This window comes from Scyliorhinus canicula, chromosome 26 (assembly GCF_902713615.1).
Source record: "Scyliorhinus canicula chromosome 26, sScyCan1.1, whole genome shotgun sequence".
Classification (NCBI taxonomy): Eukaryota; Metazoa; Chordata; class Chondrichthyes; order Carcharhiniformes; family Scyliorhinidae; genus Scyliorhinus; species Scyliorhinus canicula.
The window spans coordinates 12,062,059-12,085,060 of NC_052171.1; the positions used below are offsets into that span (position 1 = coordinate 12,062,059).

Below are 23,002 nucleotides of genomic sequence, written 5' to 3' on the forward strand. Positions count from 1 at the left end.
AAATGGATGCCATGTTCCCAACATCTCTCAGATATTCTTTCAGAGGGTTGGTGCAGACTCGATGGGCCAAGTGGCCTCCTTCTGCACTGTAGGGATTCCAAGGATCACAGCTTTGACTCAAAAAGCACATCATTGGCGTTTTGGGACACTTTGGGACGTCTCTTGCATTCAGATTGGTTCCTTGAACTGGTTCTGCTATACGTCACATCAGTCGCGAGTGCGACCGTGAAATGTGGTCCCCTGGAACACTTACACATACCAATTAATTCCTAATTAAATCCTAGCTCTTCACATATATTTACAGAGAATACAATAATATATAACATAGGGAGAGAGTTAAGGTCAGAAGCAGATGCTTCATCTGATAATAATAATCTTTATTGTCACAAGTAGGTTTACATTAATGCCGCAATGAAGTTACTGCGAAAATCCCCTCATCGCCACATTCCGGCGCCTGTTCGGGTACACAGAGGGAGAATTCAGAATGTCCAATTCACCCTAACAAGCACGTCTTTCGGGACTTGTGGGAGGAAACCGGAGCACCCGGAGGAAACCCACGCAGACACGGGGAGAACGTGCAGACTCCGCACAGACAGTGACCCAAGCCGGGAACCCGGGTCCCTGGTGTTGTGAGACCGCAGTGCTAACCACTGCGCCGCCGTGATACGAATGTTAATGTGAGTGCTAACTATTGTCCTGTTTGAAAATTGCCTCATGAATGGGAGTCACACAATTCTTGCATCTGGGTGCATTTGAAGTCGCAATTGGGCTACGACTCAAACATTGCCAAATGACCAGTTGTTAAGTGTGAGCTGAGACACTAGAGGGCAGCACCAGCTTGGCCCGGACTCAAGTCATTTCTCTGTCCAGCAAGAGGAAACCCAGAATTACGCTGCACAGACCGGAAAGGAGGAGGCCATTTGGCCCATCGAGTCTGTGCTGGTCCTTTTGAAGAGTTTGTTCCGCTGCACAACTCACTTCTCCTATCGTTGCAGGTTCTCTGCTTGAAGTATTTGTCCAATTTTCCTCCACAGATGCTGCTGGACCTGCTGGGTTGTTCCAATACTGCCTGCTTTGATAATAGTTGCAAATACATACGGCTTTATCATTAAAGAAATAGAGTACAAAAGTTTAGAACTGTACTGAACTACGCAAGTATCACACATCATGTGGGCTGAGCCTTTGAGGGATTGAGTGCTGTCCTATCACGAGGCAGCCATTATTTACGACTAACGTTTCTGTAACTCCCTCACCTCATATTTTTCATAATCTGGGCTAGAAACTGGGCAGTCTTAAGCCCCGTTATTTTCTCCATTATTATGTCCTTACTCTGCTCTTCGACATGTTTGATTCTCGAGTATCATCGCCAATTGTGCTGTTCAAGTCAATGCACAGTTTAATGCCCCATTGTAATCCCATTTGGTTTCCGCGTCCCTCCACTCTGTCTGTGTTTATGTCTTGTCAATTACATTGTTACCTTTTGTTCATGTCAATTACATTGTTAAGATTGAGAGAAACAGGTTTTGGGCATTAATCGTCTTTCAGCCCATATAAATAGGGGACAGCTGGGACACTGGGTTGGGTGGGAGAAGAGCTGGGAGGTTGAACAAGTCAATACACTCCCTTGTGTCTTGGTATCAGCTACAAGAACCAACTTTAATCGTGTTAACACCATCCGTTCCCACTCCTAAACACAACTCAACCACGGATGATATGTGGACTGTCCCTGCCAGAGGCTTAAACCTTTGCTATTCCGCAATTTTACCCGTAGGGATTTTAATTCCTGCATCTGTGTCGGAATGGAGGTGGGTGGGAGTTTAAAATGGCGGGCAGGACTCGATTCCAGAACTCCCTCCTCCTTTCCCAGTGGTGTGCGAAAAAGGAACAGGTAACAAACCCCGCATTCTCGCCTGTTTCGACTCCATTGTAGAATTGGACATTTTAGACCCCCTCCTATTTCCATGAAAACAAGCCCATTTTGGGAGGAGAAACAGTTCAGAACATTGCAAAGGAGTCTTGACCCATGAGGGAAACCTAGACTGGATTTGGAAACCTTTTGCAGGTGAGTTGAAAAGCTGTGGACACCTTTACGTGTCATAATGTAATAGGGCGTATGACGGCCATCTGCTCCACTACTTAAAAAGTTTTAAATTTTCCAGTTCTAGCGGCTTTGCTGATACAGCTGTGCCATCGTGACCCATTTTGAATGCTTGGCTGAGGTGCAAACCCAACTGAACAGATTCGGCTCAGCAAGGGTTGTTGAGCCAGCTGTCAAGGGGCCCATAAGTTTTGCGTGACAGTTTTATCTGCTCCTAGGAGGATTATGTGTTTGATTGACTGTGTGTTTGACAGTACTGTGAGAAGTTAATAGTGCAAAGGTATTTTGAAGAGCCTGTTGAAGAATATGGGTTTTCAATACTGCGCTGGATGACCAACTTCAATCTAATAAATTAAATCACCGAATCATAGAATCCCTACAGTGCAGAATGAGGCCATTCAGCCTATCGAGACTGCACTGTCACTCCGCAAGAGCACCCTACCGAGGCCCAATACCCCCCCATCACTGTAACCCCACCTAAACTTTTGACACTAAGGGACAATTTAGCACAGCCAATCCACCTAACCTGCATATTTTTGGACACAAGGGGAAATTTAACATGGCCAATGCACCTAACCTGCACATCTTTGGACACTGAAGGGCAATTTATCACGGCCAATCCACCTAACCTGCATATCTTTGGACTGTGGGAGGAAACCGGAGCACCCGGAGGAAACCCACGCAGACATGGGGAGAACATGAAGACTCCTCACAGACAGTGACCCAATGGGGAATCGAACCCGGGTCTCTGACACTGCGAGGCAGCAGTGCTAATCACCGTGCCGCCAACCGCACACATTTTGTCCGTGAACCCCTCCCGGATATGTCAATCGGAGCCTCAAGGGTCCGCAGAACACCGCTCGGAAAAAATCTTGCTCAACAATATTGCATCTGGCCGCCTTGTGTGTGGCAATGGACAACTTTGTCCCCATAATTGCTAAGTGCCTTTCTGTGGCCGGAACGTGCAAATGTGATTATCAGTTCCCTGATGTTCGTGAGCAAGATATTGCAATGTTTTCACAGTCTTCCGATCGAATGCCATTGCCAAGTGTGTAGCAGAGGCCCTGTTGAGTGCAAAGCAGATCTGGGAGTGTGTTGGATGGATGAAAGTGGCAGTTTATTCAACGCGTCGCCACCCTTGAGTTCACTTCAAATTGATTGAGTGCTTACAATCGGAATGATGCAAAGACGATGCCGTTAAAATTCTGAAGGTGCCCAATCTTAACAGGAGGCATAAGCCAGCTGCCTCGAGCTGGTGTCTTGGGTGTAGAATAATGCCACTGTGCGCAGCCTGGGCAAAGAACCTTGTCAGACCAGCAAGTCTGGAGCTCAATGAAACTTTACAATAAAAAGTCAGCTCCATAATGCTCTGGAGTCCAGTGAACTTTCAGTCACGTCTGTCACGGCCTTCGGGGTGCCCATGCTGAGTGACGTGCCAGGGCCCGGCCATGCCAATGCGTACACCTGAATCCCCACAGTGCAGAAGGAGGCCATTCGGCCCATTGAGCACCAACCCTCCGAGAGAGCGCTCTACCTCGACCCACTACCCCACTTCCCCTAAGGGGAAATTTATCAAGGCCAATCCACCTAACCTGCACATCTTTGGACTGTGGGAGGAAACCGGAGCACCCGGAGGAAACCCACGCAGAGACAGGGGAGAATGTGCAGACTCCGCACAGTTACCCGAGGCCGGAATTGAACCCGAGTTCAGGTGCTGTGAGGCAGCAGTGCTAACCACTGTGCCACAGTGCCTCCCAAACTGTCCTAACAATCACTCTGATCATTGCAAAACTTGACCTGTACAAATCCACTGAATGCCTCACAGCTACATAGATTACATAGAATTTACAGTGCAGAAGGAGGCCATTCAGCCCATCGAGTCTGCACCGGCTCTTGGAAAGAGCACCCTACCCAAGGTCAACACCTCCACCCTATCCCCATAACCCAGTAACCCCACCCAACACTAAGGGCAATTTTGGACACTAAGGGCAATTTATCATGGCCAATCCACCTAACCTCCACATCTTTGGACTGTGGGAGGAAACCGGTGCACCCGGAGGAAACCCACGCACACACGGGGAGGATGTGCAGACTCCATACAGACAGTGACCCAAGCCGGAATCGAACCTGGGACCCTGGAGCTGTTCAACTACAGGTGATAACTCCCCCAACAACCTTGCCACATGCTTTTCTAAAAGTGCTTCTCTCCGCCCCTCAACCTCTTCTCTCTCCCCAGCCCTCCCCTCCCACTGCTCCTCCTCCCTCTTCCAGCAGCTCGTCCTACTCTTTGTCATCTCTCTCTCTCTCCTTCAGGCTGCAGTCCAAGTGGGATTGCAAACCAGGTGTGGGAGCGAGTGACGTGTGCTCATCCCATGCAGCCGTGCATGTGGGCACACCACTCTTGCTGTTGGCATCAGTTCTGGGGGAGAGGGAGGGGGAGCACCAAAATCCACTTCTCCAGCCAGTAGAAATTGACCAGCGGCTGGATTGACAGTCGGCGATGGTGCTGGTGGGGCTGTTCGTCTTGCTGCGGAATGCAGGGCATGCTTGGCGAGGATGCGAGAGGGCGGTAGCTGTGATACTGAGCTGGCAAGTGATGGTGTCTGGGTCAAACCAGCGCCGCACGCTTCATCTTGGGGGCAAGGTGGTGCCTGAAGCACCCAGAAAATGAGCGTAGCGGATGTTTTTGCAGCCAAGGCTTTACAAGAGCGAATAGTCTGCCCAGAGGTAGCGATGGAGTAAATAGGAGGTGGATTGTACTAAAGCAACAGCCGTGACAGACATGCAAAATTGAACACTGATACCAGCGATCGAAGTACCAGATTGAGAGGCAAAGACATGCCCTCAGAGGAGCGGGTCCTGAGGATGTTGAAATTGCTCTCAATGGGGGCCTCTGCAAGCCAATTTATTTACTGTCAAAGCTGTTGGGAAATGCTTAGCGTTCCATCCACGCACAAAAGGGCCTGAGCTCCCTCACTGAGCAAGCTGCCTTCGCGAATAAATGGAGTAATCAGTCGATACGGTGGCAGCTCTGCACGGGGAGCTTCAGGCCTGGCGATGTAGCTTCACGCCTTTGAGAAAGGGCCGACCACAATAGCGCATTAACAAGGCCAGAAGGAGGCTCATTAGCCTGTTCAATCATAAAGATCTACTTATTAGTTAGTGTATGTTAATGAAGGAGCACAAGGCTGGAAGCAACCTCAATTAATGAATTAATGGAGAGAGAAAAGTATCTGAGGCAACACGGACACAATTGTAGCCCTTGGGATAATTTGAGTTGGTGCCTGGGCCTACATTCCTCCGGTTGCCTAGAGGCCACGTTCCCACCGTTACTCCCAAAATCATCTATCACTTTCCATCCAGAGTTAGAATCATAGAATCCCTCCGGTGCAGAAGGAGGCCATTCGGCCCATTGAGTTCACACCGATTCTCTGGAAGAACAACCTATCTTGGCCCAATTCCCCCCGTGATCACGACCAACCCACCTAACCACATCTTTGGACTGCGGGAGGAAACCGAAGCAGCGGGAGGAAACCGATGCACACGGGGGAGAACGTGCAGACTCCCCACAGACAGTGACCCAGCGGGGAATCGAACCTGGGACCCTGGCGCTGTGAAGCCACAATGCTAACCATTGTGCCACCGTGCCGCCCACAAAGCTTCAGCAATGCACAGGACCCTTTGATCCAAAGATGAGCAGTTTGGATGAATTGGCCATGCTACAGTTGCCCCATTTGTACCCAAAGATTAGGTGGGGTTACGGGGATAGGGTGTGGGCCTAGGTGGGGTGCTCCTTCAGAGGGTTGGTGTAGTCTCGATGGGCCGAATGGACTCCTTCTGCACAGTAGGGCGTCTATTGATTCCATGGGTGCCTGGAGCATATATAAATGAGCCACATGACGAGCGTGGTTGATTAACTTAAATTGGGTGTTCATGTAGCCATACACACACTCGTTCCGCCAAGCTCATGAGATAATACAGCAGAGGTGTGACACTCTTCTCTGACCCTCATGTGATCGCATTTAGAACATTCATTTTTCTCGCAATGTTTGTGCCCATAACTTGGCATCAGTGGAATATTTATTGCCCACGCCCAATTGCTCTTGGTGACCTGGCCTCCTGAGCCGTTGCAGCCCACGTAGTGTAGGTACACCCACAGTGTGGTTAAAGAATCTGCTATCTCACCCCCACTTTCCCCAAAGGATCAGAAGGATCACAGATCAGGGCCCATTGGGCCCGTCGTACAAACATGCGAATTAGGAGCCCTGAGTCCTTGAACCAGCTCCGCCATTCAATACCCTAATGGATGATCTGATCGTAACTTCAACCCCACATTCCTGCTGACCCCCGATAACCTTTCACCCCCGATAACCTTTCGCCCCATCGTTAGTCAAGAATCCATCCAACTCTGTCTTAAAAATATTCATAGACTCTGCCTTTTGAGGAAGAGAGTTCCAGAGACCCTCAGCTCTCCCAGAGAAAAAAGTTCTTCATCTCTGTCTGAAATGAGCAATCCTTTATTTTTAAAACAGTGAGCCCTCAGTCTAGATTCTCCCACAAGAGGAAACATCCTCTCCACATCCACTGTCTGTGCGGAGTCTGCATGTTCTCCCTGCGTGGCGTTCCTCCGGGTGCTCCGGTTTCCTCCCACAAGTCCCGAAAGACGCGCAGGTTAGGTGAACTGGACATTCTGAATTCTGTGTACCCGAAAAGGCTCCGGAATGTGGCGACGAGGGGATTTTCACAGTAACTTCTTTGCAGTGTTAATGTCAGCCTACTTGTGACACTAATAAAGATTATTGTTATTATATGAATGTTTAATTGGAGCCGCTTCTTATTCTTCTAAACTCTAGTAGCTACAAACCTAACCGCTCCAAAACTTTCCTCGGAAGACAACCCACCCATTCCTGGTGTTGGTCCAGTAATCCTCTTCTGAACTGCTTCCGACACATTTACATCTTTACTCAAATAAGGAGACCAATACTGTACACAATATTCCAGATGTGTTTCACCCATGTCCTACACAACTGAAGCATAATCTCCCTACTTTTGTAATCAATTCCCCCTCACAATAAACAATAACATTCGATTGGCTTTCCTAATTACCTGTTGTATCAACATACTCGCCTTTTGTGATTCATGCATCAGGACACCCAGATCCATCTGCATCTCAGAGCTCTGCAAACTCTCGATAATAAGCTTCTTTTTCCTTCTTGCTGCCAAAATGGACACTTTTCCATAAGGTCTTTTCCCACTCTAGCGTGGCCTAATGCATAAGGCGTCTGACTTCGGTTATCAGAGCGGATATCAGAAAATTGTAGGTTCAAGTCCTGCCACGGTCGTTTTATGCAGAAATCCGGTAGGTATCAAACTGTTCAATACAATTCTGTGGAAGAACCTCTTTCTGTCCCTTTATAGCCTCCGTATGTCTTCTTCACAATCTACCATCCTACCTATCTTTGTGCCATCGGCAGATTGAGGTCCTGGTGCTGATATTGAGTCTTGTTCTCTCTGCGCTCCCTCATTCTTGCCCTAGTGACCACCCCCCCCCCCCGACCTTAACCGCTTCCCCCGTGTGGCAGCCACGAGAATGCCTTGGGCGTCAATCCGCTCGCTCACCCTATCCACCTCTCCCCCTTAAAGAGGCTCCATTGGTCAAACATTTCTTTATGTGGCTTGCTGCAGGGTCGCCTAAGACACCCAGCTTTCAGGAATAGAATATGGGCCGGGATTCTCCGAGCCGCCGCACTGCAATCGCGCCCGGCGAGGGGGCAGAGAATGGAGCATCGGACCCGCGATGCTTTCACATGATTCCCCGGTGACCGCAGAATCGCCACCAGCTGTGCGCGCGCGGTTGACACGGCGCTGGTCGGGGGCCGTTGAAAGAGGCCCCGCGGCGATCCTCCAAGGTCAATCGGCCGGGTTCCAACTGGCATGGTTCACGTATGGTTTCACCACTGGGACCTCAGCGCCGCGGCTGCGATGGCCGTCTTGGTGGGAGGGCGGGGGTCTGTCACCTGGGGGGGGGGGGTTTCTCCTATGGGCCAACATGTTGGGGCATGTATGGGCTCCGCCCATGGCTCCTCCCCTTGAAGGGAGGCATAAAGAGCAGTCGACCTGTAGGCGGTTCTCAGTATTGGTTCAGTCGCAGGCAGGCACTGTTCTAAGTTGATTAAAGCTACGGTTTACTTCTACTCATGTCTCGAGTGAATTGACGGACGCATCACCTCTCTCTCTCTCTCTCTCACTGCACCTCTCTCACTGTACCTCTCTCTCTCTGTACCTCTCTCTCTCTGTACCTCTCTCTCTGTACCTCTCTCTCTCTCTCTGTACCTCACTCTCTCTCTCTGTACCTCTCTCTCTCTGTACCTCTCTCTCTGTACCTCTCTCTCTCTCTCTGTACCTCACTCTCTCTCTCTGTACCTCTCTCTCTCTCTGTGTACCTCTCTCTCTCTCTCTGTACCTCTCTCTCTGTACCTCTCTCTCTCTCTGTACCTCCCTCTCTCTCTCTGTACCTCACTCTCTCTCTCTGTACCTCTCTCTCTCCGTGCCCCTCTCTCTCTCCTTCTCTCACACACTCTTTCCTTCTATTCCTTTCCCTCTGGAGTACATACCTTGAACACATTAACGTTGTCACAAGTTTGAAGAAGGTCTTTTTACATTTCTTCGTCACCTCATATCCAAACTGGAGTGACTTAAGACCTGTAATGAGCCCAAAGATCATTCCACCAGCCTCATCCACTAATAAGTTACAAATCTGCACAGGTCGCTGACAGGAAGACAATGTGGCATTGTACAATTCTCATCCGGGGGTTAGAAATGGTTCCACACACTCCGAGACGGCCAGAGGATGTGAGACTGGGGTTTCCCTATCCCGCTGATCAGTCCCGTTGAGGAGCGAGCGAGATTCGAGCGGCTAAAGCGGAGTGGGCACACAGACATCGCCGCAAGGGCCTGCCCGTCCCCGTTCCCCCTCTCTAATGAAATAAAAATTGCTTATTGTCACGAGTAGGCTTCAATGAAGTTACTGTGAAAAGCCCCTAGTCGCCAAATTCCGGCTCCTGTTCGGGGAGACTGGTACGGGAATCGAACCGTGCTGCTGGCTTGCCTTGGTCTGCTTTCAAAGCCAGCGATTTAGCCCAGTGTGCTAAACCAGTCTCTAGGTGCTACGGGAGAGGGAATGCTGCCACTTCTCCCTCCCTGGCACTGCTCCGCCACTCTGTGCCAGCACGCCACCCTCCCCAATCAGGGACAGCCGGGTGCCCCTTTCGATAACACCGGGCAGGGTTCCCTGTGGCCTCACAGGAGGGCTGGCATTCACTGGCACCCCGCCCTGCCAGCCTAGGGAGAGGAGCACCTTCTAACACCCCTTTCCCCAGCCTGGTGAAGAGAAAACAGACACACTTGTCTCACAGAGCTGAGAACCTGCGGTGTTTGAAGCAAGCAGAATTGGAAAGGGTAAACTACCTGAGAAATGAAGCGGTGCCCATTGCCCTGAAGTCAGACGGGTATCGTTTGCCGCCTGGGTTGTTCCTCAGACTGGAGTTTGGCTGGTGCTGTTAGACACACACACAAAGAGATTGCTGCTCCTGTTGTAGGCTGTCAGGAGTCAGAGCCGCTCACAGTGAGCTCACACACAGTGGCACAGATTGCTCTCCCCACCCCCGCTCCTCCCTCTATCCGATCCATGGGGAAAATGTATTTCCTCCTCTTCCCCGGCAGCTGTTCACTGAGCATTCCTCCTGCAAGGACCCCCGAACAGACAGAGCTTCAGCAACACACATCAACATCACGCACGACCGTCCCAATGCAAAACAATCAACTGACTGGCTGGATGGCATACAGGTCCCCCCACGCCCCCAGCGAGCTTTCCAGGGATTCAAGCCTGGAATTACCTGGGATTGAGTTGGGTAGCGGCCGTCAGACCAGGAGTGTGCTGAGGCCACATAGCAGAGAAAACTGGCACTAATGTAATACTGAGGGAGTGCTGCACTGTCAGAGGGTCAGTACTGAGGGAGTGCTGCACTGTCAGAGGGTCAGTACTGAGGGAGTGCTGCACTGTCAGAGGGTGAGTACTGAGGGAGTGCTGCACTGTCAGAGGGTCAGTACTGAGGGACTGTCGCACTGTCAGAGGGTCAGTACTGAGGGAGTGCCGCATTGTCAGAGGGTCAGTACTGAGGGAGTGCCGCATTGTCAGAGGGTCAGTACTGAGGGAGTGCCGCACTGTCAGAGGGTCAGTACTGAGGGAGTGCTGCACTGTCAGAGGGTCAGCACTGAGGGAGTGCTGCACTGTCAGAGGGTCAGTACTGAGGGAGGGCTGCACTGTCAGAGGGTCAGTACTGAGGGAGTGCCGCACTGTCAGAGGGTCAGTACTGAGGGAGTGCCGCACTGTCAGAGGGTCAGTACTGAGGGAGGGCTGCACTGTCAGAGGGTCAGTACTGAGGGAGTGCCGCATTGTCAGAGGGTCAGTACTGAGGGAGAGCTGCACTGTCAGAGGGTCAGTACTGAGGGAGTGCTGCACTGTCAGAGGGTCAGTACTGAGGGAGTGTCGCACTGTCAGAGGGTCAGTACTGAGGGAGTGCCGCACTGTCAGAGGGTCAGTACTGAGGGAGTGCCGCACTGTCAGAGGGTCAGTACTGAGGGAGTGCTGCACTGTCAGAGGGTCAGTACTGAGGGAGCTCCGCACTGTCAGAGGGTCAGTACTGAGTGAGTGTCGCACTGTCAGAGGGTCAGTACTGAGGGAGTGCTGCACTGTCAGAGGGTCAGTACAGAGGGAGTGCCGCACTGTCAGAGGGTCAGTACTGAGGGAGTGCTGCACTGTCAGAGAGTCAGTACTGAGAGAGTGCCGCACTGTCAGAGGGTCAGTACTGAGGGAGTGCCTCACTGTCAGAGGGTCAGTACTGAGGGAGTGCTGCACTGCCTAAGGGTCAGTACTGAGGGAGTGCTGCGCTGTCAGAGGGTCAGTACGGAGGGAATGCTGCACTGTCAGAGGGTCAGTCCTGAGGGAGTGCTGCACTGTCAGAGGGTCAGTACTGAGGGAGTGACGCACTGTCAGAGGGTCAGTACTGAGGGAGCACTGCACTGTCAGAGGGTCAGTACTGAGGGAGTGCTACACTGTCTAAGGGTCAGTACTGAGGGAGTGCTGCACTGTCAGAGGGTCAGTACTGAGGGAGTGCCGCACTATCAGAGGGTCAGTACTGAGGGGTGCCGCACTATCAGAGGGTCAGTACTGAGGGAGTGCTGCACTGTCAGAGGGTCAGTGCTGAGGGAGTGCTGCTCTGTCAGAGGGTCAGTACTGAGTGAGTGCTGCACTGTCAGAGGATCAGTACTGAGGGAGTGCTGCACTGTCAGAGGGTCAGTACTGAGGGAGTGCTGCACTGTCAGGGGGTCAGTGCTGAGGGAGTGCTGCACTGTCAGAGGGTCAGTACTGAGGGAGCACTGCACTGTCAGAGAGTCAGTACTGAGGGAGTGCTGCACTGTCTAAGGGTCAGTACTGAGGGAGTGCTGTACTGTCAGAGGATCAGTACTGAGGGACTGCTGCACTGTCAGAGGGTCAGTACTGAGGGAGTTCCGCACTGTCAGAGGGTCAGTACTGAGGGAGTGCCGCACTGTCAGAGGGTCAGTACTGAGGGAGTGCCTCACTGTCAGAGGGTCAGTACTGAGGGAGTGCTGCACTGCCTAAGGGTCAGTACTGAGGGAGTGCTGCGCTGTCAGAGGGTCAGTACGGAGGGAATGCTGCACTGTCCGAGGGTCAGTACTGAGGGAGTGCTGCACTGTTAGAGGGTCAGTACTGAGGCAGTGCTGCACTGTCAGAGGGTCAGTCCTGAGTGAGTGCTGCGCTGTCAGAGAGTCAGTACTGAGGGAGTGCCGCACTGTCAGAGGGTCAGTACTGAGGGAGTGCTGCACTGTCAGAGGGTCAGTACTGAGGGAGCACTGCACTGTCAGAGGGTCAGTACTGAGGGAGTGCTGCACTGTCTAAGGGTCAGTACTGAGGGAGTGCTGCGCTGTCAGAGAGTCAGTACTGAGGGAGTGCTGTACTGTCAGAGGATCAGTACTGAGGGACTGCTGCACTGTCAGAGGGTCAGTACTGAGGGAGTTCCGCACTGTCAGAGGGTCAGTACTGAGGGAGTGCCGCACTGTCAGAGGGTCAGTACTGAGGGAGTGCCTCACTGTCAGAGGGTCAGTACTGAGGGAGTGCTGCACTGCCTAAGGGTCAGTACTGAGGGAGTGCTGCGCTGTCAGAGGGTCAGTACGGAGGGAATGCTGCACTGTCCGAGGGTCAGTACTGAGGGAGTGCTGCACTGTTAGAGGGTCAGTACTGAGGGAGTGCTGCACTGTCAGAGGGTCAGTCCTGAGTGAGTGCTGCGCTGTCAGAGAGTCAGTACTGAGGGAGTGCCGCACTGTCAGAGGGTCAGTACTGAGGGAGTGCTGCACTGTCAGAGGGTCAGTACTGAGGGAGCACTGCACTGTCAGAGGGTCAGTACTGAGGGAGTGCTGCACTGTCAGAGGGTCAGTACTGAGGGACTGCTGCACTGTCAGAGGGTCAGTACTGAGGGAGTTCCGCACTGTCAGAGGGTCAGTACTGAGGGAGTGCCGCACTGTCAGAGGGTCAGTACTGATGGAGTGCCGCACTGTCAGAGGGTCAGTACTGAGGGAGTTCCGCACTGTCAAAGGATCAGTACTGAGGGAACGCTGCACTGTCAGAGTCAGTACTGAGGGAGTGCTGCACTGTCAGAGGGTCAGTACTGAGGGAGAGCTGCACTGTCAGAGGGTCAGTACTGAGGGAGTGCTGCACTGTCAGAGGGTCAGTACTGAGGGAGAGCTGCACTGTCAGAGGGTCAGTACTGAGGGAGTGCTGCACTGTCAGAGGGTCAGTACTGAGGGAGAGCTGCACTGTCAGAGGGTCAGTACTGAGGGAGTTCCGCACTGTCAGAGGGTCAGTACTGAGGGAGTGCCGCACTGTCAGAGGGTCAGTACTGAGGGAGTGCCTCACTGTCAGAGGGTCAGTACTGAGGGAGTGCTGCACTGCCTAAGGGTCAGTACTGAGGGAGTGCTGCGCTGTCAGAGGGTCAGTACGGAGGGAATGCTGCACTGTCCGAGGGTCAGTACTGAGGGAGTGCTGCACTGTTAGAGGGTCAGTACTGAGGCAGTGCTGCACTGTCAGAGGGTCAGTCCTGAGTGAGTGCTGCGCTGTCAGAGAGTCAGTACTGAGGGAGTGCCGCACTGTCAGAGGGTCAGTACTGAGGGAGTGCTGCACTGTCAGAGGGTCAGTACTGAGGGAGCACTGCACTGTCAGAGGGTCAGTACTGAGGGAGTGCTGCACTGTCTAAGGGTCAGTACTGAGGGAGTGCTGCGCTGTCAGAGAGTCAGTACTGAGGGAGTGCTGTACTGTCAGAGGATCAGTACTGAGGGACTGCTGCACTGTCAGAGGGTCAGTACTGAGGGAGTTCCGCACTGTCAGAGGGTCAGTACTGAGGGAGTGCCGCACTGTCAGAGGGTCAGTACTGAGGGAGTGCCTCACTGTCAGAGGGTCAGTACTGAGGGAGTGCTGCACTGCCTAAGGGTCAGTACTGAGGGAGTGCTGCGCTGTCAGAGGGTCAGTACGGAGGGAATGCTGCACTGTCCGAGGGTCAGTACTGAGGGAGTGCTGCACTGTTAGAGGGTCAGTACTGAGGCAGTGCTGCACTGTCAGAGGGTCAGTCCTGAGTGAGTGCTGCGCTGTCAGAGAGTCAGTACTGAGGGAGTGCCGCACTGTCAGAGGGTCAGTACTGAGGGAGTGCTGCACTGTCAGAGGGTCAGTACTGAGGGAGCACTGCACTGTCAGAGGGTCAGTACTGAGGGAGTGCTACACTGTCTAAGGGTCAGTACTGAGGGAGTGCTGCACTGTCAGAGGGTCAGTACTGAGGGAGTGCTGCACTGTCAGAGGGTCAGTACTGAGGGAGCACTGCACTGTCAGAGGGTCAGTACTGAGGGAGTGCTGCACTGTCAGAGGGTCAGTACTGAGGGACTGCTGCACTGTCAGAGGGTCAGTACTGAGGGAGTTCCGCACTGTCAGAGGGTCAGTACTGAGGGAGTGCCGCACTGTCAGAGGGTCAGTACTGATGGAGTGCCGCACTGTCAGAGGGTCAGTACTGAGGGAGTTCCGCACTGTCAAAGGATCAGTACTGAGGGAACGCTGCACTGTCAGAGTCAGTACTGAGGGAGTGCTGCACTGTCAGAGGGTCAGTACTGAGGGAGAGCTGCACTGTCAGAGGGTCAGTACTGAGGGAGTGCTGCACTGTCAGAGGGTCAGTACTGAGGGAGAGCTGCACTGTCAGAGGGTCAGTACTGAGGGAGTGCTGCACTGTCAGAGGGTCAGTACTGAGGGAGAGCTGCACTGTCAGAGGGTCAGTACTGAGGGAGTGCTGCACTGTCAGCAGAGGAACATAAGGTATCTTGTGACGCTGTTTCAATACAGGGAGAATGGGATGTTCGCCTAATACCGTGGCCAATATTCATGTCTCAACATCACTGGCATCACATTGCTTTGTGCGGGATCTTGCTGTGTGAGAGAAGGCATTCCCAGGGTGAATACAGTGCAAAATAAAAAAAATCACATCGTTCAGTCCCGATAGACCAAGGTGATCTAGCCGGGGATTCCTGGCTCCCAAGTGTGAATCCTGACAGGAGATACTCCGTTCCTGAGTAATGCATACTTTAAAACATCTCCTTCTCAAAGCTTTCACACTCACCAGTTTTTCGGTGAGGTTTACCTGTATTGAGACATCATAGAACATAGAACAGTACAGCACAGAACAGGCCCTTCGGCCCTCGATGTTGTGCCGAGCAATGATCACCCTACTGAAACCCACATATCCACCTTATACCCGCAACCCAACAACCCCCCTCCTTAACCTTACTTTTTAGGACATAGAACATAGACATAGAACGATACAGCGCAGTACAGGCCCTTCGGCCCTCGATGTTGCACCGACATGGAAAAAAAAAACTAAAGGCCATCTAACCTACACTATGCCCTTATCATCCATATGCTTATCCAATAAATTTTTAAATGCCCTCAATGTTGGCGAGTTCACTACTGTTGCAGGTAGGGCATTCCACGGCCTCACCACTCTTTGCGTAAAAAACCCACCTCTGACCTGCATGTCCAGGAATCTAACTAAACATCCACAGCTCAGAAAGCTTCAATCAATTACAGCTGACAGCTATTTAAATCTCCACCTCGTCGGGAATGCGGCAGTTAAATGGTGACTAAAAATCGACAGCAACTTGCGTCAATCTTTGTTTTTTTAATTTCATGTTTTTTTAAATTCTGAGTATCCCATTTTCGTTTCCTATTAAGGGGCAATTTAGCGCGGCCAATCCACCTACCCTGCACATCTTTGGCATGTGGGGGTGAGACCCACGCAGACACGGGGAGAATGTGTAAACTCCAGACGGGCAGTGACCCGGGATCGAGCCCGGGTCCTCGGCGCCGTGAGGCAGCAGTGCTAACCACTGCGCCACCGTGCCGCCCATTACTTGTGTCAATCCCGCGCCTGCCGTGAGCTCAAAGCAAGGGATATTCACAAACAATCTTCAACAGCGAGATAACGGGAGAGGTAAAAACCGAGTGAAAGAGGGAGGTTTTAGCGACCATTGAAGAGCGTGAGAGAGAGAATGGTAGAGAGGGGATTGACTGGGGACCAGGCATCTGAGATGGAGCGATTTAAATCGATCTTATTCCCAGGGAGTAGCGATTCACAATTACCACATCGAATTGCAAGGGGTACTGTCGACATGTTACCCTGCTGTGAACATTCGGGAACATACCTGTATCCAAGAACACTTTGGTCTTAAATCTTAAACGCCTCCCCCTAGTTCTTGTCGACCTGATCCAAGCTGGCCATAATCTTGTCCATCGCAGCCAAATCTTCCCCCTCCACTGCCTTCAGTCCAAGGAGATCGGTCCCCTTCATCTGCTCTACTAACCTGCGAATGACCTCAGTGATTTTGCATGGGAATGTACTGCAGGCTTCACAGGGAACAGCTGCCTGTTCAGCAGCTCACTTCAGCAACTCCAAGTTAGCAGTCTAGGGAGCTGTCCGGCTGGGAGGGGTGGCTGTGACGCCTCACATCAATATTCGATGGCTGCTGCTGTTTTTCAGAGTGCTATCACACAGCGGTATAGCTGACGAAGGCGTCCTTAATAAGTAAACGGTACTAAAAAGAGATTGCTCATAAAGCCTCCGCCAGCGATGTGAAGAAGCCACGAATCGCAAATGTCTCAGTTATTACTGCCCCAGATCCCAGACGCCTTCATTGACAATTTAACCGTTCACCTGCAGCCAATAACCCTGAAGAAAAGACAAAACAGTTTAGTTTTACCTCAGGTTTACTGTGTTTGAGGGCATTGGCAATCGTGGGTCGCACGACCTTTGCGCATAACGTCCCCTTTCCGTCTCCTTCACCCCTCTCCCGGACTTCAGTTACACCCCAGTCCTCCACTATCTCACCTCCTTTGCAAGGTCAGATGGTGGCGCGGGTGGAGCTATTCGACTGCAGTGGCTTCGCTGCACAGCTTGATCCTGTCCATGCCCGAACACGGCAGGAGTCGGTGGGCTCGGTGCACTGGGGAGAGGGGCGGATGCGGAGGAGGAACCCTGACCGACTACCCCCCACTCTGTGACTTAAGATATTGAAGTCAATTTTAGTCATCTGCACAACTGCCCGAGATCAACTAACACGACAATTGGTGTCGCCGCAAAGGGATTTCTTTCAGGAAAGCGAAAATGACCAATGCCATTTATTCTCTCTTTGTGTCCCAATCTATTAACCTTAGGCAACAAACTCATTTGTTAAAAGTTATTCATGAAAACTTGTGTGAAAGTTGCCGTTTTGCAGAGGGAATGATGGGATTGATCGGCACAAAAGATTATTTTAAACCTCCTATTCATCCGCGTGGTCCTCACTTGAATTTGCATTACTCCACATGAATTGAAAATGCGTGGGATGCAAAATCTGTCAGCTTTTCCAGAGAATTGCAAAGTCAATCCTTGTGTTAATAACCTTTGAAGCACACTAACTAAGATGCCAATTATTTGCCTTATTGCAATTCTTAATATGGAAGACAGGGAGGTTTCATGTGGTGAATGATCTATTCTTATTAGAGTCTTAGAATCGTACATCAGAGAAAAGGACGTTCGGCCCATCTGTGCTGGCCAGAAAACAACCATTCTAATCCCATTTGCCAGCACTTGGCCCAGAGCCGTGTCTGCCCTGGGATCTCAAATGCACATCTAAATACTTCTGAAATGTTATCAGGGTCTCTGCCTCCACCACACTATCAGGCAGCGAGTTCCAGACTCCCACTACCCTCTGGGTAAACAATTTCCTCACATCTCCTCTAAACCTCCTGCCCCACACCTTAAATCTCTGCCCCCCTGATCATTGACCCCTCCATCAAGGGGAAACATTTCTTTCTGCCTATTCTATCTATGCCCCTCATAATTTTATACATCTCACTCATGTCCCCCCTCAGCCTTCTCTGCTCCAAGGAAAACAATCCCAGTCTATCCAATCTCTCTTCATAGCTGAAACGCTCCAGCCCATGCAACATGCTGGTAAATCTCCTCTGCACCCTTTCTAGTGCTATCACATCCCTCCTCCTGGATAGATACATGAACAGAGGAGGTATGGAAGGATATAGGCGGTTGGTCTAGATAGGATACAAGACTGGTACAGGCTTGGAGGGCCGAAGGGCCTGTTCCTGTGCTGTAATGTTCTTTGTAATGTGAATTCCAGAACTGCACACAATACTCTCGCTGTGGTCTGACCAACGTTCCAGCAGAGCCTCCCTGCTCCGAAACTCTCTGCCTCGGCTAATAAAGGCCATGTGCCTTCTGAACCACTGTATCCACCAGCCCTGCCTCCTTAAGGGACGGGTGTACATGTGCACCAAGGTCCCTCTGATCCTCGGTGCTTCCCAGGCTCCTGCCGTTTATTGTGCATCCCTTTGCCTTGTTTGTCCTGCCCAAGTGCATCACCTCACGCTTATCCAGATAGAATTCCTGATCAGCTCATCTGATCAGCTCACCTATATCCTCCTGTAATCGAAGACTATCCTCACTATTTACCACCCCACTAATCTTTGTATCATCCGCGAACTACTGATCAATCCTCCTACATTCATGTCCAAATTGTGTATATAAACCACAAACAGCAAAGGCCCCAACACTGATCCCTGCGGGACCCCACTGGACACAGGCTTCCAGTCAGAAAATCACCCCTCGACCATCATCCTCTGCTTCCTGACACTCGGCCAATTTTGGGTCCAATTTGCCAAATTTCCTCGGATCCCATGGATTCTTACCTTTGCCCCGACCCCACTCCCATTTCCCCGCAGCCAAAATACTGGAGGCAGCCGATGGTGGTGGCCACGCGAATGATTTGGAATCAACTCGGGCACCATTCCAAACTGGATGCAATGCCATAAATTTGCCCCCGCAAAAATGGACGGCTCCTTTAAAAGGTGGAGACAGGACGTCTCCGGGTTCTTTCCGGAGGTGGAAGACAAATGTGAACGAATCCCGGGAGCCCCGGCCAACCACACCCACATGTTCTGGTCTTCTCGGGTACTGGAGCGCCTTTTGCGATGCCACGCCTAGGGTTGGGTGGACTGAGGGTGAATGCTTACGAGAGGCAGCCCTCGGGGTTTCGAAGCAGCCAGAGCTCTTTACGGGGAGAGGGGCAGACGCCTTAACCCTGGTCGCCCGCCCGAGACTCCTGCTCGGCTTGAGATCAGCACCCAAGGCCGCAGCCTGGCTGTCCGACTTAACAGAACTGTGTAAACAGTATGGTGTGGTAACCAATTACTTAGAGCCCAATGTTGATGTATGAATGTTTCCGATGTATTCCCACCTGTTTACCTTGTCCCTTTTTTCCCCCTTTTTTCCCTCTTTTTTTTGTTCCTTACAAAATAAATGCAAACAAAAACCAATAAAAATATATATTTTTCAATGAGGGGGCTACCAACCCACCTCGGAAAGTTTGCCGAAGCTCTCCTCAGTGACTGCCACATCTCGTTACTCCCTGAAAAATGAACTGTGGGATTCTCCGTTCATCCTCCGCTTCACCCGTAGCGCACCCATGCCCACCCCCAGCGCACCCTGACTGTGTGGGGTCGCCAACTGCAGGAATGGAGTATCCCGCTGCCGGAAAACTGGGCTGGCGGGACGGTGAATCCTGTCCAAAGAGTTTTTCCAACCCATAGATTCTTCACGTCAATGCAACGTCATCAATAGTCCATCGTTGCCATGTGCCTTGAGGTTGCGGCCCTCACCAACGATCTGGTTTTCTGGCCTGCCGCCTCGGAGGAAGGCGAGAGCAAGATTTCGCAAGCCTCCAGGCGCAGATATTGGCACCTGGACGTCAACGCACCCAAATCCTCGACCCCCAGGGAGCAAATCTGACCATTCTTTTCACGACGGAAGGCAGCCAAGGAAGATTCAGAGAGCTGAACTTTCAGCACAATTATTAGATCTTAGAAACTTCCTGGTCGAATTTTACTGTCGGAAACTGTCACTATTCTCACGGACTCTCACAGCAACCGGCCCTGGAGACTGGGAACGAGTGTCTGACTTGCAAGAAGTGTAAAGGCAGTGCAAAAGGGCAGGAAAAAGCTCAAACAACACTAATCAAGATTATTATTGCTGCCTCTGAACATACAACCTTTCTCTGCTGGTATGTGGTGGAGAGGTTGCACGTGAGGGATAATTTCAAATTCAGTTTCAAATTCCTAGGGGTGCACATCTCCAAACATCTGCCCTGATCCACTCACGTCGACGCTACCACCAAGAAAGCACAACAGCGCCTTTACGTTCTCAGGAAACTAAGGAAATTGGGCATGTCCACATTAACCCTTACCAACTTTTACAGATGCACTATAGAAAGCATCCTATCGGGCTGCATCACAGCCTGGTATGGCAACTGCTCGGCCCAGGACGGCAAGAAACTTCAGAGAGTCGTGAACACAGCCCAGTCCATCACACGAACCTGCCTCCCATCCATTGACTCCATCTACACCTCCCGCTGCCTGGGGAAAGCGGGCAGCATAATCAAAGACCCCTCCCACCCGGCTTACTCACTCTTCCAACTTCTTCCATCGGGCAGGAGATACAGAAGTCTGAGAACACGCACGAACAGACTCAAAAACAGCTTCTTCCCCGCTGTTACCAGACTCCTAAATGACCCTCTTATGGACTTACCTCATTAACACTACACCCTGTATGCTTCACCCGATGCTAGTGCTTATGTAGTTACATTGTGTACCTTGTGTTGCCCTATTATGTATTTTCTTTTATTCCCTTTTCTTCCCATGTACTGAATGATCTGTTGAGCTGCTTGCAGAAAAATACTTTTCACTGTACCTCGGTACACGTGACAATAAATAAATCCAATCCAATACAATTATACATTATAGGGGTCCTTCCTGTTAATTCCCTTATTTCCCATTTCCGTTACTTTCTGGTTATGATTTTTGATCCATGGATGTTTAATGGAGCAAAGGAAGTGAGACATTCAAAAGTTGCTAAATCGCAGACTGTGTTATTGGAGATAGAGCTTCTGAACAGCAGAAGTCAGGCTTTTTGGTAGCTGAAGAAATCGGGTGCGATTGGCTGGCTGATGGTCAATGAATTGGCAAACGGTGGTCTTCTGCCCGGTGACAGGCGGTGATTGAGACCTACCAGAGGACGCAAGAAGTGTCGGATCCTGGAGGCTCAAAGGGAAATCTGTGAATGTCTATCTCTCTCTCGTTCTCCAGAAATGCTGCTCGCTGCTGACTCTGAACCTGCAGAAACGTCCTTGAGGCCTGGATGAATCTACAGTGAAAACCATTACCGACTGGAAGCAAAAACCTCAAACTTCCCCGAGGGTTAACAGATTGTCCTTGGAGCACAGTCGGGGGGTTGGGGGTGGGCTGGCGCTGCCGAAAATGAAAATGGCTTATTGTCACGAGTTGGCTTCAATGAAGTTACGGTGAAAAGCCCCTAGGTTTGTTCCGGGCAGGATAGATGTTGGGTTCCGAAGCTGGCACCGGGCAGGAATTAGAAGGCTGGGGGATTTATTCATTGACGGGACTTTTGCCAGTTTGAGGGAGCTGGAGGAGAAATTTGGGTTACCCCTGGGAAATACCTTCAGGTACATGCAGGTTTGGGCATTTGCCAGGAGGCAGGTCGGGGAATTCCCGTTGTTGCCTGCCCGGAAGATACAGGACAGGGTGATCTCGGGCGTGTGGGTCAAAGAGAGGGTAAGATCTCGGAGATGTACCAGGAGCTGCAGGAGATGGAGGTGGGGCAGCACGGTAGCATTGTGGATAGCACAATTGCTTCACAGCTCCAGGGTCCCAGGTTCGATTCCCCGCTGGGTCACTGTCTGTGCGGAGTCTGCACATCCTCCACGTGTGTGCGTGGGTTTCCTCCGGGTGCTCCGGTTTCCTCCCACAGTCCAAAGATGTATGGGTTAGGTGGATTGGCCATGATAAATTGCCCTTAGTGTCCAAAATTGCCCTTAGTGTTGGGTGGGGTTACTGGGTTATGGGGATAGGGTGGAGGTGTTGACCTTGGGTAGGGTGCTCTTTCCAGGAGCCGGTGCAGACTCGATGGGCCGAATGGCCTCCTTCTGCACTGTAAATTCTATGGAGGAAGCCTCGGTGGAAGAGCTGAAGGGAGGAGGAACTGGGTGAGGAGCTGCATGTGGGCCTGTGGGCTGACACCCTGGGCAGGGTCAATTCCTCCTCATCTTGCGCCAGGCTCAGCCTGATCCAGTTTAAAGTGTTACACAGAGCGCATATGACAGGGGCGAGGATAAGTATGTTTTTTGGGGTAGAGGACAGGTGTGTGAGGTGTTCAGGGAGCCCAGCAAACCACGTCCATATGTTCTGGGCGTGTCCGGCGCGTGCGGAGTTCTGGAAGTGCTTTGCAAAGGTCATGTCCAAGGTCTTGGACACCCGGGTAAAGCCGAGCTGGGAGACAGCGATATCGGACAATCCGGGAGTGCAGGAGTCTGGCCTTTGCCACCTTGGTAGCCCGGAGAAGGCTCTTGTTATTGTGGAGAGACGCGAAGCCACCAAGTGTGGAGGCTTGGATCAGTGACATGGCGGGATTCCTCAGGTTGGAGAAGATAAAGTTCGCCTTGCGTGGGTTTCTCCAGGCGGTGGCAACCGATCCTTGACTTTCTTGCGGAATGCTACATGGCGGTCAACAGCAGCAACAACTTAAGGTGGGAGGGGGTTGATTTATTTTTTTACCCTGTAAGGGGCGCTTTGCCCTATTTTGTTTTGAGTTGGGTGTTAACTTGTTAAATTGTTTATTGTTTAGAGGGTTAGGTTGTTCTGTTTGGTTGGCATGTTGCCCTTTTTTCTTTGTATTATTTCCCTTTTGGGAGTCTTTTGTAAAATTATTGAAAAACTTTGAATAAATACATTTAAAAAAAACCTCGAACTGAGAGCCTAGACTGAGGAAAGGTGGATGGAAAACAATCATCTAAACAAGGACATACTTCTCCTTTCATCTTTATTTTTACACCCCTTCTTTCCCCTCTGTGTTTGTTTGTCTGTCGTGTGTGTGTGTGTGTGTGTGTGTGTGGAGAGAGTGGGGGCAAGTTAACGAGAGCAGTGGTTAGTAATTAGATATTTGTTAACCAATTGTATTTGCTGCCTATTTAATTATAGTTCTTACTATGAGTGAAAAATTGTGTTAAATTGACAAACCTGGTAACTGTAGTTCGCGGGCAAACAAAGACCAAAGACGTGGGTTGACTCAGAATTATTTGTCAATTTCAATTGTGTTGTGACTCCGAGGTCTGGGCATTGGAATTAACCGTGAACTAGCCCAGGGGGCCGTAACAACGTTATTTCTTTAACCA

At 51.2% G+C, this 23,002-nt stretch overlaps 1 protein-coding gene across 6 annotated transcripts in view; it reads right to left on the minus strand.

Moving 5' to 3' along the window:
• The window catches only part of LOC119957506 (heparan sulfate glucosamine 3-O-sulfotransferase 1-like), a 31,431-nt gene extending 15,189 nt beyond the window's left edge, over positions 1–16,242 (minus strand). Inside the window, exons 1-3 of one of the 6 annotated variants that reach the window (XM_038785623.1) lie at positions 15,911–16,242; positions 9,566–9,654; positions 8,713–8,800 (exon numbers count right to left, since the gene is read on the minus strand). The gene's annotated coding sequence lies outside the window, so the exon portion shown is untranslated. Of the gene's footprint in view, positions 1–8,712; positions 8,801–9,565; positions 9,841–15,910 lie in introns of all 6 variants that reach the window. The other 5 variants (XM_038785621.1, XM_038785624.1, XM_038785620.1 and 2 more) reach the window with 5 other exon arrangements.
• Between the last annotated feature and the right edge of the window lie 6,760 nt (positions 16,243–23,002).